The 13,982-nt window shown below is 34.3% G+C and overlaps 1 long non-coding RNA gene across 1 annotated transcript in view; it reads left to right on the forward strand.

Moving 5' to 3' along the window:
* LOC131382988 (uncharacterized) overlaps positions 1-13,695 on the forward strand; it is a 66,664-nt gene extending 52,969 nt beyond the window's left edge. Inside the window, exon 2 of the long non-coding RNA XR_009212632.1 lies at positions 13,427-13,695. This is a non-coding gene — a long non-coding RNA (uncharacterized LOC131382988). The remainder of the gene's footprint in view (positions 1-13,426) is intronic.
* Positions 13,696-13,982: the final 287 nt, after the last annotated feature.

The following is a 13,982-nucleotide window of genomic DNA, read 5'->3' on the forward strand; positions in this document are numbered from 1 at the left end:
ATTTATTTATTTATTTATTGAGACGGAGTCTTACTCTGTCATCAGGCTGGAGTACAGTGGCACAATCTCAGCTCACTGCAACCTCTGCCTCCTGGGTTCAAGGGATTCTTCTGCCTCAGCCTCCCGAGTAGCTGGGATTACAGGTGCTCACCACCACGCCCAGCTAATGTTTGTATTTTTAGTAGAGACAGGGTTTCACCATGTTGGCCAGGCTGGTCTTGAACTCTTGACCTTGTGATCCGCCCGCCTCTGCAACCATTTATTAAGAATCCACCTGATAGCAGGTGCTGCACTAGAAGCTAAGGATGCAATGGTGAGAAAGAAAAGGTGTTGTTGTCTTTGCACAGTTTAGCAAAGCAGACATTATTAAATTAGCAATTACTATATATTGTGAGTGGAAAACACAGGAAAGGATGAGAAGACACACGAAGAGTGTGTGGATTTAGTTCAAACTGTCTGAAAAGAACTTTACTTTTAAGATACCAGTTATAGAATACCTAGGACTTAAATGTTTGATGGGGTGATAATAAATGTCCTAGGGAAGGGGAATACCATGAATGAAGGCTTGGAGATGAGATATTAATGGAGTCAATGATGACTCCCAGATTTCAGGTGAGCACACATCATTGTCATTGTATAAATATTAAGTTAATTAATTTAACTCTCACATATCATCCAAAGAAGGATGATGAGAATTGAGATTCAGCAAGTAAGCAGGACTCAGGTTATTAAGGAGCTTTTAAGCAACCTTATTCAACAAATACATACTGTGTGCCTATTATGTGCCACAGCAGCAAAAAAAAGAAAAATTAGCTTAAAAGTGTGTGTTCTTATAGAGCATGTATTCTAATAGATGACAGAGAGTAAAAAGAAAATAGGTGAAGTCAGTTCTACTACTTTTGAAAATGCATATTTTTTCTAAAGTCACACACACACACACACACACACACACACACCCACAGCAAAAATTTGGAATAAAACTATGCATGTGTCAAAGAAAGTCATTCTGTGCCGAAAGAACAGGAAGTGCGAAGAACTTCTCCTAACATGTATGTTATTAAAATCTAGTTCTTTTGCATTTTTGATAGCACAATTGATTATAAAGGAAATATTTTGCACTAAAGTAGGATATTTCATTATGTGCAGTAAACATTTTATACAGATCTGATATGATGAAACATAATGGAAAATGTCATCAGACTCACAACGTGAGTGTTGTACTTTACCTGTGATAGCTTCAGTTCATGCCTATTGTACAAGTATAATTATTAGTGATCTCTATTGCTTTCAAAAATGTTCAAGTTTGTACAAAAATTAAATGATTACACTTACCATTACTGTTTCCTAGTATGAAATCATTCAAAGCCTTATAGAATATGGCTGACTTGTAGTGTTTCACCACTGAGTAGTCTTTTATAACATAGAAAAACAACAAAGGAAGCAGAGAAAAATGTATAATTATTACCAAAATAACGTGTTTTGAAAAAGTATCTACTATATGTTGAACTACACACACACGTGCGCATGCGTGTGCGTACAAACACACACACACACACACACACACACAGAGAAACATGCCCTGATGCAACTTCTACTGCAACTGGGAAAACTGGACTTTGTTTGGCAGCTTCAAGGGACAAGAGGAGCATTTATAGTACTGCATTTTGGGATGAATCATAAATGGTCAAACAAATAATAAATTGATCCAGAAATTCAGAAATTGAGTTTTACTTTTTTTGCTTTATTCAATGTTTCTCGCATGAATTGATTATCATAAAGAGAACAGAAGAGGTGGCAAATTTATGAACACTTTGTTTACTTACATCGGCTCACAAAAGTGGAAGAAAGAGCAGATTGTTGAAGTTAATCAGTGTTCAAGAAAATCACAAACATAAAACACAGGACCACAGGACATTCTTTTTGCACTACTAAAGTCCTTAGACATGGAGTTTATTCACTGCCATCGTCTCAAAACCCTCCCAAATTCTACTGCAATTTGTCTCCCTAAGTACCGTCTCTCTGTTTCAAATGTTATTTACTTCCTCACCAATTAATTGCATGAAGAAGTGCCTACCTAATTGGGACAACCAGATGTAATGCTAAGCAGTCTTTTCTCGGTTGAGATAGAGTCCCCACTTGCTTAGACTTATCCTGTGTCCTTTGGGGAATTCCCTTATGTGGCTTCAAGAATGTAGTTTATTTAGAAATCTCAACTTCATATCTGTCCTGTGTTTTGTATATCTTTCATTTGGTGTGTTGACTTGATTACTTTATATCCACCAATGAAGATATTCCCAAGTGTGGTAGATTATGTCTTTATGAAGCTTTCACCACAAATGATGAAATCTGCTTTAATGCACTATAGTTCCCTTCTAATCCACCGTACTATAAAAATACAGAAGAAACGAGGTTTAATAACATGTATATTAGAAAATGCTCCTATTTAATCTTGATAAGCTCATTTTCTCTGTGATTTTTGATAAATATATTGGTAAGACAGGAGAAATAAAAATGTGTTATTTTTGTATAGTATGAAGTTGTCACTAAAAGCAGGACTTCGATTTTGTGAAGGGAAAGAGAACTCATTAAAATGATAAAAGTAGAACAATTATCTCCAACAAGAATGTTCACATTGACACTAATGCTTAGCCTACATACCCTGAGAGCATTTATATGTGTGTGTGTTTATGTATAAAACCCTGTCCAAATGGGTACTGTTTTCTAAATTATAGTTAATAGTTCGTACAGTTTATCATTAATTCTGATTAATCTTGACCAAAACACTTTAAAACTTATCAATAATCTGGTAAGGCCAATATTGCATTCATTAGAATATTAGATTTATCTTCCAAAATCTTTTTTTATTTAGTTCAGTGATTTTTCAAGTTTCTGTTATTTTCATTTTATCTTCAAAAATGTTTTCACATACAATTCGAATGCGTACCACTAGTTTACTTAATGTTTTTCTTTTAATCAGTCTTAAATGAACCACTTTTTCATAGATTTGTCCTAAATATTAACATCAATTTAGTCATTAGTATTTTGTACAAGTTATATTTTCCATGCATACCTAAAATTAATGTGATTATTAAAATAAATATGATTATTAAAACTAAAGGGTTTCACCAATATACTATGAAGAATTCTTTCATGTACCACTGAGAAAATAAAAGGGTTTTAGGAAATGCAATGAGTAATTACGGATTGTTTCAGTTTTAGAACATGTGATGTTAAAATGATTCATCATCACTTCTATGTAGCTAATTAGAAAGACATAAGACGATTCCTTTTAAATGAAACACATTTACCATTTTGGTGAGTTCAAGGAAATACAATAGAATGTAAGATTATATTATTGTGTGACTCAGAAACCAAAGAAGCACATCCGCAGGCGATGTTTTTCACATTAAGAAAGCAAACAACATTAATGAGGTCAATAGGGCACAAAATAGAAAAGCTCATTAAATCTACATGTCATTTCATATCTAACAAAGTATTATTGGGTTATATATTTGAATATCTACGACATGAAGAGTATATTGTACAAGATAAGTTGACAACTTATGGGGGTGTCACTATTTTTCTGTCTTACACACCTACATAAACAGTCAATAAGATATCTCCATTCTGCACGTAGAATTGAAGAAAAAAATTATAGCATACTCAGTGTCTCCAGAATTAGACCTCTGGAAACCATAGTATCTGAAATAATACTTAATGGCATCGAGAAAAAAGTGGGAGTCATTTGTGTCTTCTGAATATTATTTAAAGGGTTATTTGACAATAATCAATTTCTAGGATTATAAGAACAAAATTTACTTGCTAACTTAAAATTTTATTGTCAAATAAATTCATGCTTTCAAGAATAAGACTCAAAAACAATTATCAGGGGAAATCTTTTTAAAAATAACCAATAATCATGCCAGGAGCAGTGGCTCACACCTGTAATCCCAATACTTTGAGAGGCTGAGGCGGGTGGATTACCTGAGGTCAGGAGTTTCGAGACCAGCCTGGCCGATATGGTGAAACCCCGTCTCTACTAAAAGTACAAAAAATTAACCAGGCATGGTGGCAGGCACCTGTAATCCCAGCTACTCAGGAGGCTGAGGCAGGAGAATCGCTTGAACCCAGGAGGCAGATGTTGCAGTAAGCTCAGATAGCACCATTGCACTCCAGCCTGGACAACAAGAATGAAAGTTCATCTCAAAAAAGAAAAAAATACTTATAATCAATCAATAGGCAATATCTTCATGAAGGCCCAAATTCCAGAATTTTTCAGCTTGTTCAAATAATGCTTCCACAAGGTTTACAAATGTAAACCACTAACACTTCATTCCAATCTGTCCATTGCCTTAGTTTGCATGAAATTAAAAATGGCCTTAAGAAATGCAGAGGAGAGATCAGAGAAGTGTTCACAGAAGCATTTCAAATTTGTAAAACATTAGATTAGTCAACCACAGCAAAATGATTAAGATAAACTTATGAACCTCTGCAATAAGAAGTCCTATGACAATGAATGTATTAATTTCATTGAGGGTCATTTCTGCCAGACAACATGGAATTGTCATTTTTTCAAACCAAGATTGCTTTAAGAATACAATTTCAAGTGTGGTCCTCTGCTACAGAGAGGTAACTGTTATGGATGCATAGTGCTATTTTGAGTTGCCCCTGGATTTGAAATAGTTAAAAACAATCCTTATTGATGTGATAGAAGGAAATACAAGGATAGACGTCTAGATAGTCACAACTGCATAAAGTTGAATTTTTAACCACATATAATCTCAGCATTCTACAGGGATAGAGTATTAAAAATTATATCTCATCTCAGTCCATCTCAACTGCTCAAATAAAGGCCTATTACTTCTTCATAGGGTTTTGTATGCTAAGTCTAATATTAAAAAGTGCATTGTTGTAAATTCTAATTCAGCATATCCTTTCTGTTTGGTGGAGATAGGTAGGAACAAGGAGGATGTGGTGGCTTTTGTAGCTCTTCATTGCAATAAAACTGTACTATTATTTAAAAATGACTTCTTATTCTCCTCCTCCTTAGCATATGCATCTTATTGTTTCTAGTAAATACAGAAGAAATATTCTTCACTTCAGAGAACCTCACTGAAGCTTTAATATGACTGTAAAATATACATACAAAATAAATAGAAAATAGGAGGCAACTATCCTGATGGGTTCATGTAACTTCTACATGAGATTGCCTACATCTTGTTTATTTTAAAATGAGACAAGATATAATTAGTGATTAAAAGAGTAAGCAAGTGTCATTGTTTGCATAGATATTTCTAAGACTATGATAAAATTGCCATATATATTTGCAAGAATTTTTATTGACTATGTGAAGTCGAATGATAAGAACCGTTACACATTCTCAAGGAGTTTTCATATTAATTTTAATTTATTCTAAAATGAAAAGCAATAAAACAAAATTATGTGAACAAATATTTTCAAAAGATAAATACTAACGGATTTGTCATGGTTTCTCTGGCTTGACATTGAGTATTTATTTCTCACATACAATTGCTTAGCTAAACATCAAGACCAATCAAGTTTAGTGTGTAAGACAAACACAAAATTGGACCCAAGGGATAACTAAAATTACAATTTTCCCTTGGGGGTTTCAGTTAGTAACTTTTGAATTCAAAATAATCCAATCAAATCTACATTATATGCCATTGCTCTAAAGATTTTAAGCATCTCAGTATGATAGAAAATGGAATAATGTTTAACTTTATCATTAATTAAGACAAGAGCATTTTATTATAAAATGGCTACTTTCAAATATCCCTATTCAAAATTATTCAAAAGCTTCTAATTTGAAATTTGCAGGATAGATCAGTACTAAGACTTTTCAAAAGCTAATCTTCTATTCTTTCATCACCCAATCTATAATTTTTTACAAAGAGAAAGAAAGATTATAATTTTTCTTTAATTATGGCCATCCTGCTTGTAATAATGACATTAATTTTGTGCTTCAGAGCTAGACTTACTGTCTTCTTTGCTAAGAATTAATAAAAAACTAGCATGTTTATGATCACATAATTATAGGATTCCAAAGTGGGAAGAGGGCCAATTATCCAGGCCAACTTCTACCTTTCCTAGATGAAGGGATGCAAACAAATTTTATATGTAAGCACGAATTTAGGTTATATTTAAAAGTATCTCTGCCTTGGTTTTTGGCTTCTATGTCTTTTTCTAAACTTTGCATACTCACAGAAAGCCTAGTTATTCAGGCAGTTCTTTGTTCTCTCTTGTGAACTGGTTTTCATCTCCCTTTTGCGGGACACGAGCCTGTAGATTATCTCAGCCTCTTTTCTAGGCTCTTCTAAAGCCTAGCACAATTAGAAAGCAGGCTCTGTCTTGTCTTCAAGCTGACAAAAATATTTTTTGAGACATAATGAAAAATTATAAGAATTTCTTGAAGGTGGAGTGAGAGAACGTGGAGAAGAAAGAGAAGAAGAAAGAAACAGGTGGAAAGGAAGAAGAATTCATCACCTGAATCATGGTGTTTTCACAAGAAAACAGAGTGGCTTCATTTACCACCAAAATCTTTCGAATGTCTACATCTTTTAGTGTTTCAATATTATTTAAACTTTAAACGTTTTGAGAATTCACTCTGAATAGGATAATTATTGGAATCCAGAAGGATGAACCAACTATGCTGTAGGGTACTGGGCAGTTAGAAAATTTGTATTTGCCAAACGAAAGAAAATAAAATGAAAGGCAGAAGTCAGCTGTTTTGACAGGGAAGATAATAATAGACAATGCTTGTCCTGCCCCCAGCACCCCAGCACTGTTCTAAGTGCAATATATATATATGTTTACTCAGGAGAATAAATCTAAGTTCTAAGCAGTAACTAAGCAGTGCTATCAGAAAACCTTCCACCCCAATACTTTATATATATATATATACATATATATATATGGCAATATATATAGCTATATATATATCACCCATATATATAAGAATTATATACATCCTATATAATTATATGTTATATACATATACAATTATATTATATATGTTCCATATATGGAAGTTATTTAATCTTTATAACAAGTCTATGAGATAGCTAAGAGGAGTTCATAGAGCGGAAGTAGTATACATTTCATTTCATTTCATTTCATTCAGCTCTTGAACAAGTTATGATAGGACATGGACATTTATATTTGTTCTGATTAAATATTTCTTTTTTTAAATAAAAGATTGACTTCCTAATTCTTAGAATAAAGAAAATAAGCAAAATTAAACATCAAAAATATTCATCATATTTGATGAAGCAATCATCAACATCTGGCATTTAGTGTGTGTCTTAGATACTATTTTTAAACTTTCCATTCATTGTTTTTTCTGCCATTGCCTTCATATTATTTCTTAAAGTATTGGGGTGGAAGGTTTTCTGATAGCACTGCTTAGTTACTGCTTAGAACTTAGATTTATTCTCCTGAGTAAACTATAGACCAGTTTTATTTTTTACTCTCCAAGATGCAACCACATAATCCAGAAATCTTGTGTTGTTGAGAGAATATAAAAACCTACATTTACAAACAATCAAATCTACTTTCTAAGTAGAAAACTAATGTGCCTTGAAGAGTTCTTCAATACCCCTTTAAACACTTCTAAGAAAGTAAAGTTATTTACTTGTTTTCTCAAGATTGATTTTCTTAAATTTCACTCAAATAGCAATTGAAAGGACACACTTGGAGATTTTAGATTTGTTCTAGGCTAGTTTACTCTTGGCCTTGCAACTGTTGAATCAATAGATTGATACTTGAGTAAATACATTTAGCACCAGTTTGACATGTTAGGTCACTGTTAACAATTAATTAAACCTAAATACAAATTTTAAGGGAGAAAATCAGAAAATGTTTAAAGAAGACCAGTTTCGAAGAGAAGGTGAAAAGGAAGAGGATGAAGGAAACTATATCAACCTTTTTCTATGAATAATTAGCATGATATTTGAGTAATAATACTCCAAGAAGAATTCCGTAGTCATTGCATGATACATATACTATATCTCTGAAGCCATTGCTTTACCAGAATTCTAGAGTATGGGTCAGGATTTGTAATTTTAACTTTTAAAATCAAACTCTATATAAGTAAATTACATACTATAATGAAGTCTTTCTCTCATACTTATTTTTGATACTGCAAATTCTGACTCTTGCTCTTCCTTTTCTCCCTCTCCTGCTCCTGACTTCACCTTGTTTAGTTTTCTTCTTTTCTTGAACACTTAGATTCTAAAGCCATTCGGTCAGGGTTAGGTGGGCATCCACATCTGGTTGGGTGACGGGGAGCTGTGATGGCCCAGAATGATGACAGCCCAGGCAGAATGGAAAACAGGTTCACATGGGAGAGCCACCTAGCGTGGAGTCCGAGCTGAGTGAGGGGAAGGACTTCCATGAAGAGGATGACCCAGTGCAAGTCATATGAAGACAACAGATTGAGAGAGGTATCAATATTCAGGCCAGACTCAGTGAGATTGTCAGTGTCCGAGACTGTTGAGTACCAGGATTTTCTGACCATGCTGTGTTAAGTAGAACAGCTGTGCAAGAGACATGATGGTGTGGCAATGGCAAATTATTTACATTAGGGCAATTGATCAAATAGGTACAGATACTAAGAATAATGAGAGAAGGTTTCTCATTTACAAACATTGAAAGGGAAAATCTAGAATAAATCTCCTGGTGTTGAATTAGAACATTCATGATTTTAGTAAACAAGAATAGATATACAAATAAATAAAGGTTCAAATTTGTATGTCTCTGTGTGTGTACAAATAAATATATTCCTTAGCTCTGTTCAGTCAGAGGGCCTAGAATTAGTGACACCTCAATACCTAGCAGCACAGCTAGCACAATTATCTTGGTTTCTAAATATGTCTGATTCTTGGGGAAATGGCTGCTTCTAAACTGGAGAAGAGAAAAGACAAAATAAGAATGGAAACACTTGTTGAGATAGAAAATGAAAATGTGCTCAAAACACAGGCGCCTGTCAAAAAAACAACAAAAAAATGGAGTATGTCTTAAAGAACTAGAGAAAGCTGGGACAATTTGTGTATCAAAGCAAAGAATGAGAATAATATGTTTTAATTCTTTGAATAAAATAGAAATCCACGAATCCATATTTATGCTTAATAAGTAAATTGAAAGCTTCAATTTTAAATGAGAACAAATATTGACATTATTTCAAAGAGTTAATTCACAAATGAAAATCCTCACAGAAACCATCTTAGGTGATCAGTTAATATAACTGATAATGGGACAAATTAAATCATGTACCATCTAGTAAGATGGGATGAAAAGAAAACAGCACCTCTTCTGTGATATTCCTGATAATGATGAATAACCTCAATGCACTTGTGAGAAAACATCATTAAGCCAAATCAGAGATATTCTACAAAATACCTAACTTGTAACTTATAAATTATCAGGATGATAGAAATCAGAAAAAGAATGAGAAACTGTTTCAGAATGAAAGTGCCTACAGGGACATGACAACTAGTCACACATGTGATTGTGAACAGGACTTTCTTTTTTATTTTTACTCCATAGTTAACATTATTGACACGTTTGATGAAAATTCAAAGGATCTTCTGATAATTTCATGGCAGTAATTTATCAATGTCAGTTTCCTGATTTGATTAATGCATTACTGTTATATAGGAGAAGGTCTTTATGGGACATACATACTAAAGTATCAAGGGATAATGAGGCAACAGATTAGACACTTACTCTGAAATGGTTCAGAACAAAAGTTATTTTTAATTTACTTGCACTTTTTAGATTAAAAGTTATTTCAAATTAAAATGTATATTGTTTAGATTCAGTAAGTGACACCTGGTATCATTGCACACACTTAATTTTCATTTTCTCATTAAAAGCCAGTTTGAGCCTGGCGTGATAGTGTGTGCCTGTAGTCCCAACTACTTAGGAGGCTGAGGCGGGAGAATGACTTGAGCCCAGGAGATTGAGGCAAGTCTGGGTAACATAGTGAGACCTCATTTGGATTTAGTTTTTATAATCAAGAGTTATTTGTCTCTTTTTATGTGAACTTTCTCTTTCAAATTTTCTTTTATTTTCTCATGAGACATTTCTTCATGTATTTTCCTATTAGATATATTGGTGCATTTTCTGTGATACAGTTGCTATAATCATTTCCTAGTTTGTCTTTTGACGTTATTTTTAGACATTTATTAAACTTGTATTTAGTGGTATTTATCAATATTTTGACTTTCTGACTTTGAATTTTAAGTAATTTTGGACAGTATCAATTTTCTAGTTATAAGAAAATTTACTTAGGCTTTTCTTTCTTTTTTTTTTTTTTTTTTTTTTGAGATGGAGTCTCGCTCTGTCGCCCAGGCTGGAGTGTGGAGTGCAGTGGCCCAATCTCAGCTCACTGCAAGCTCCGCCTCCTGGGTTCACGCCATTCTCCTGCCTCAGCCTCCCAAGTAGCTGGGACTACAGGCACCCGCTACCACGCCCGGCTAATTTTTTGTATTTTTAGTAGAGACGGGGTTTCACCGTGTTAGCCAGGATGGTCTCGATCTCCTGACCTCGTGATCCACCCGCCTCGGCCTCCCAAAGTGCTGGGATTACAGGCGTGAGCCACCACGCCCCGCCTCTTTTTTTTTATATATATATATATAGTGAGAACATTTGGACACAGGAAGAGGAACAACACACACCGGGGCCTGTTGTGGGGTGGGGGGAGGGGGGAGGGATAGCATTAGGAGATATACCTAATGTAAATGATGAGTTAATGGGTGTAGCACACCAACATGGCACATGTATACATATGTAACAAACCTGCACGTTGTACACATGTACCTTAGAACTTAAAGTATAATAAAAAATATATATATATAAAAGATAAACAGACATCATGAAATAAGGAGAGTCCATAAAATAACAGCCTTTTTAATTTTAATAGTTTATATGTATATGTATAATATATATATATGTACACACCTATATTATGAGAGACAGAGAAAGAGAGACAAAGACACAGAGATATGGTTATATCTTTTCTGAGAGAAGCAAAACTCTTTTGTCTATAATAGAATCTAGAGGGTAAGGAAGTTCCAGGATCTGGGAGCAAGAGCTATTGAAATAATCATATAGTCAAAAAACAACCAATATAATTTTTCCAGCTGGAAGTAGCTTTGGTGTATTGTGTTCTTCAGTATTGTCCCTCATTAACTCACCTTGAAAAAGATATTTTAGCCATTTCAGAGTTTCTAGGGTTTTGTATTTGTGTATATGTCTTGTGTATCTTGTGTGTCTTACTATGCATGAACTGAAGAGTTTTTGGAATAAATAAGCTCTGAAATAGGATTAACTTTGTCATAACATACTGCCCTTACTTTCAGGGAGACAAAGTTAAAGCTCCATGTTTTGCCCCAAAGGGAAAAGTGTTAAAACTGACCTTTGAGTAAGTATAATGGCATTTAGATTATTCTATTATGATTAAAATGAACTCTAATTTCAGATGTATTATGAGACCCTGACCTTTTTCTATATTAGCAGCATAATGCTTTTAGAAAGGAAAAATAATAGCTGTCTTGAGCTTGTAAGTGACTATCCAATATGAGATGTCAATTGCTCGCTCATTCTCTTTTCACCTGGGAGTATAGCTGGTAACAGAATCTTTATTGATCTCCTAGAAAGGCAATAGATGTAAGCACATCAAATACCTACTTGGCATTCCACTTATCTTATAAAACTGGAAGGAAGAATCATCTACAATGGTATATTTAATACTTAGAATACTATATGCTTGATAGAATGTAGCAGCTTTTATTAAATCAATTAATTAAGATGTACTTGTCCAAGTACATGCACATAAAATTAATACGTTCCTGCTCGAGTAGTTTGTAGAAGCCAAATAGGATTCTTTATGTGCCATACAGAACACTAACTGCTGTCTGATTTTAAGAAAACGTAGCAATTGCCCTAACATGTAAATTTTGAAAAGTGACCTCTTTATTAGGGCACAACCCTTCTAGGAGAGAATGTGTTGGAGACTAGCAGCAGGAGGTTGCTGTATATCCTCTTGCTCTCTTATCCCAGAGTCTCTGCTACTATAACAGAATAAGATCCTATAGCTCTTGGTTCTGTAACAATAATTCCCCAATCTGCTTCATGGGTCCTGCATCTTCTTTTTGGGGGTTTGCAGGAGCCCAATAAATAATACTTCTCTATCTTTTCTAAATTGTGACATTGTTGTGACAAAAAATATTAAGTTTCAAGCAGACATAAGAAAAACAATCAAACATTTATTACTGATAAATGCAGTCTTGGAAGGTGTGGCTTCTTATCAGTAGACACTGCCTGTAGAGTCAGGACTCTGCCATCCCATGCATAGAACAGGACAAAATATATGTCCTTTACAGCTAGTCTTGCACCCAAAAGAAAGAGAAAAAGAGACCAAATATCTTACTCACTTCTCTTTCCAAAGTCACCAACCTGATGAAGGAAGAGTGAAGAGGGCAGAAAGAGGAGGGAGTGCTAGGCCAGAAGAACTCCTTCCACGTGAAAGAAAACATCAGCAGGGAGAAAAATTTCTTCCACTTGCCCCCTACTAAGAGAGTTCCCCAGGTTTTCAATCCACTGTTCTTCTCCCTCCATGCTACTTTTCTGGGGTAGTCAGGGCTGGACCCATAGTTTTGCCTATTATTGATATGCCTATAGCTATCAAACAATTACTTCCAAAGCTAGTTTCCACCATGAGTTTCAGATTCATCTATTTAAACCACAACATGATAACCTGATTTGGATTTTTTCATCAACATTTTAAACTAAATATATCCAGAATGACCATCCTCATGTGCCCTTAAAATATTTCGTGAAATTCGTCCTACTATTCTTCTCCTAATTCTAAATTTCACTACACAAACCAGAAATTCGAATCAGGCTTGAGTCTTCCTTTTTCTCATGACATGCAGTGAACCATGTACAATTGATCTGATAGCTCACGTATTTGCTCATCTTTATCCTCTTTTTATTCCTGCCATTTAAACCTTTTGCTTTTTAACTAAAGGGAGCCAAGATAACTTTTGCACTTCTAGGCATCATATGAAGGTGTCATGAACAGAGTCAGAAATGGCTTTTAGCCAGGAGCAGAACAGAATGAAAATCATAGACACGCAGGATACAGACTCTATTCATGAATTGGTCACTCGCTGATTAATTTTTGAAAATAAAATTTTCCAAGCATTTTTCGCTATTAAATAAAGTGGTTGGTTGAATACTATCTCAATTGTATTCCAGATTTAAGATGTTGGATTATCTGCAGGTAAAGGGCTTTGTAATTCCTGACAAAGTACAATAGCAGAGGACAATGAAGCCAAAAATACAAGTAATGAGTCTGGGAGTGACCAGAACATGTTTTCTCACCTTCTCCATTTTCTTACAGAACTATAGGATGACAACATTTAAAGGAAACTTAAAGTTCAGCCACCACAAGTACCTGGCAGTTCTACCATATTCCTGACAAGAGATCATTCATTCGACGAATGCCTAAGTCCCTAGTGATAAAAGACCGAAATATTTCCTCAAACGAGAGAATCTTACTGCTCCCAGTTTCTATCTGGTTGACTTATTTTGGGAACAACTTAAGAATCTTTCTTCTACATGAATAGTCACATAAGTATTCCCATATATTAATAAAAATGATTACATATCTATATTGTTAGTTTTTTGAGGGACCTCTGTATCATTTTCCAGAATGGCTGTGCTAATTTACATTTACACTAACGGTGTATAAGATTCCCTTTTCTCCACACCCTCACCAAAACTTATTACCTTTTGCATTTTTGATAAAAGCCATTCTAACAGGTGTAATATGGTATCTCATTGTGGTCTTAATTTGCATTTCTCTGATGATTAACAATGTTGAGGATTATTTTCATGTATCCATTGGGCATTTGTATGTCTTCCTCTTGAGAATGTGTGGAATCTAAAATAATTTA

Source organism: Hylobates moloch, unplaced genomic scaffold, assembly GCF_009828535.3.
Source record: "Hylobates moloch isolate HMO894 unplaced genomic scaffold, HMol_V3 SCAFFOLD_3, whole genome shotgun sequence".
Lineage (NCBI taxonomy): Eukaryota > Metazoa > Chordata > Mammalia > Primates > Hylobatidae > Hylobates > Hylobates moloch.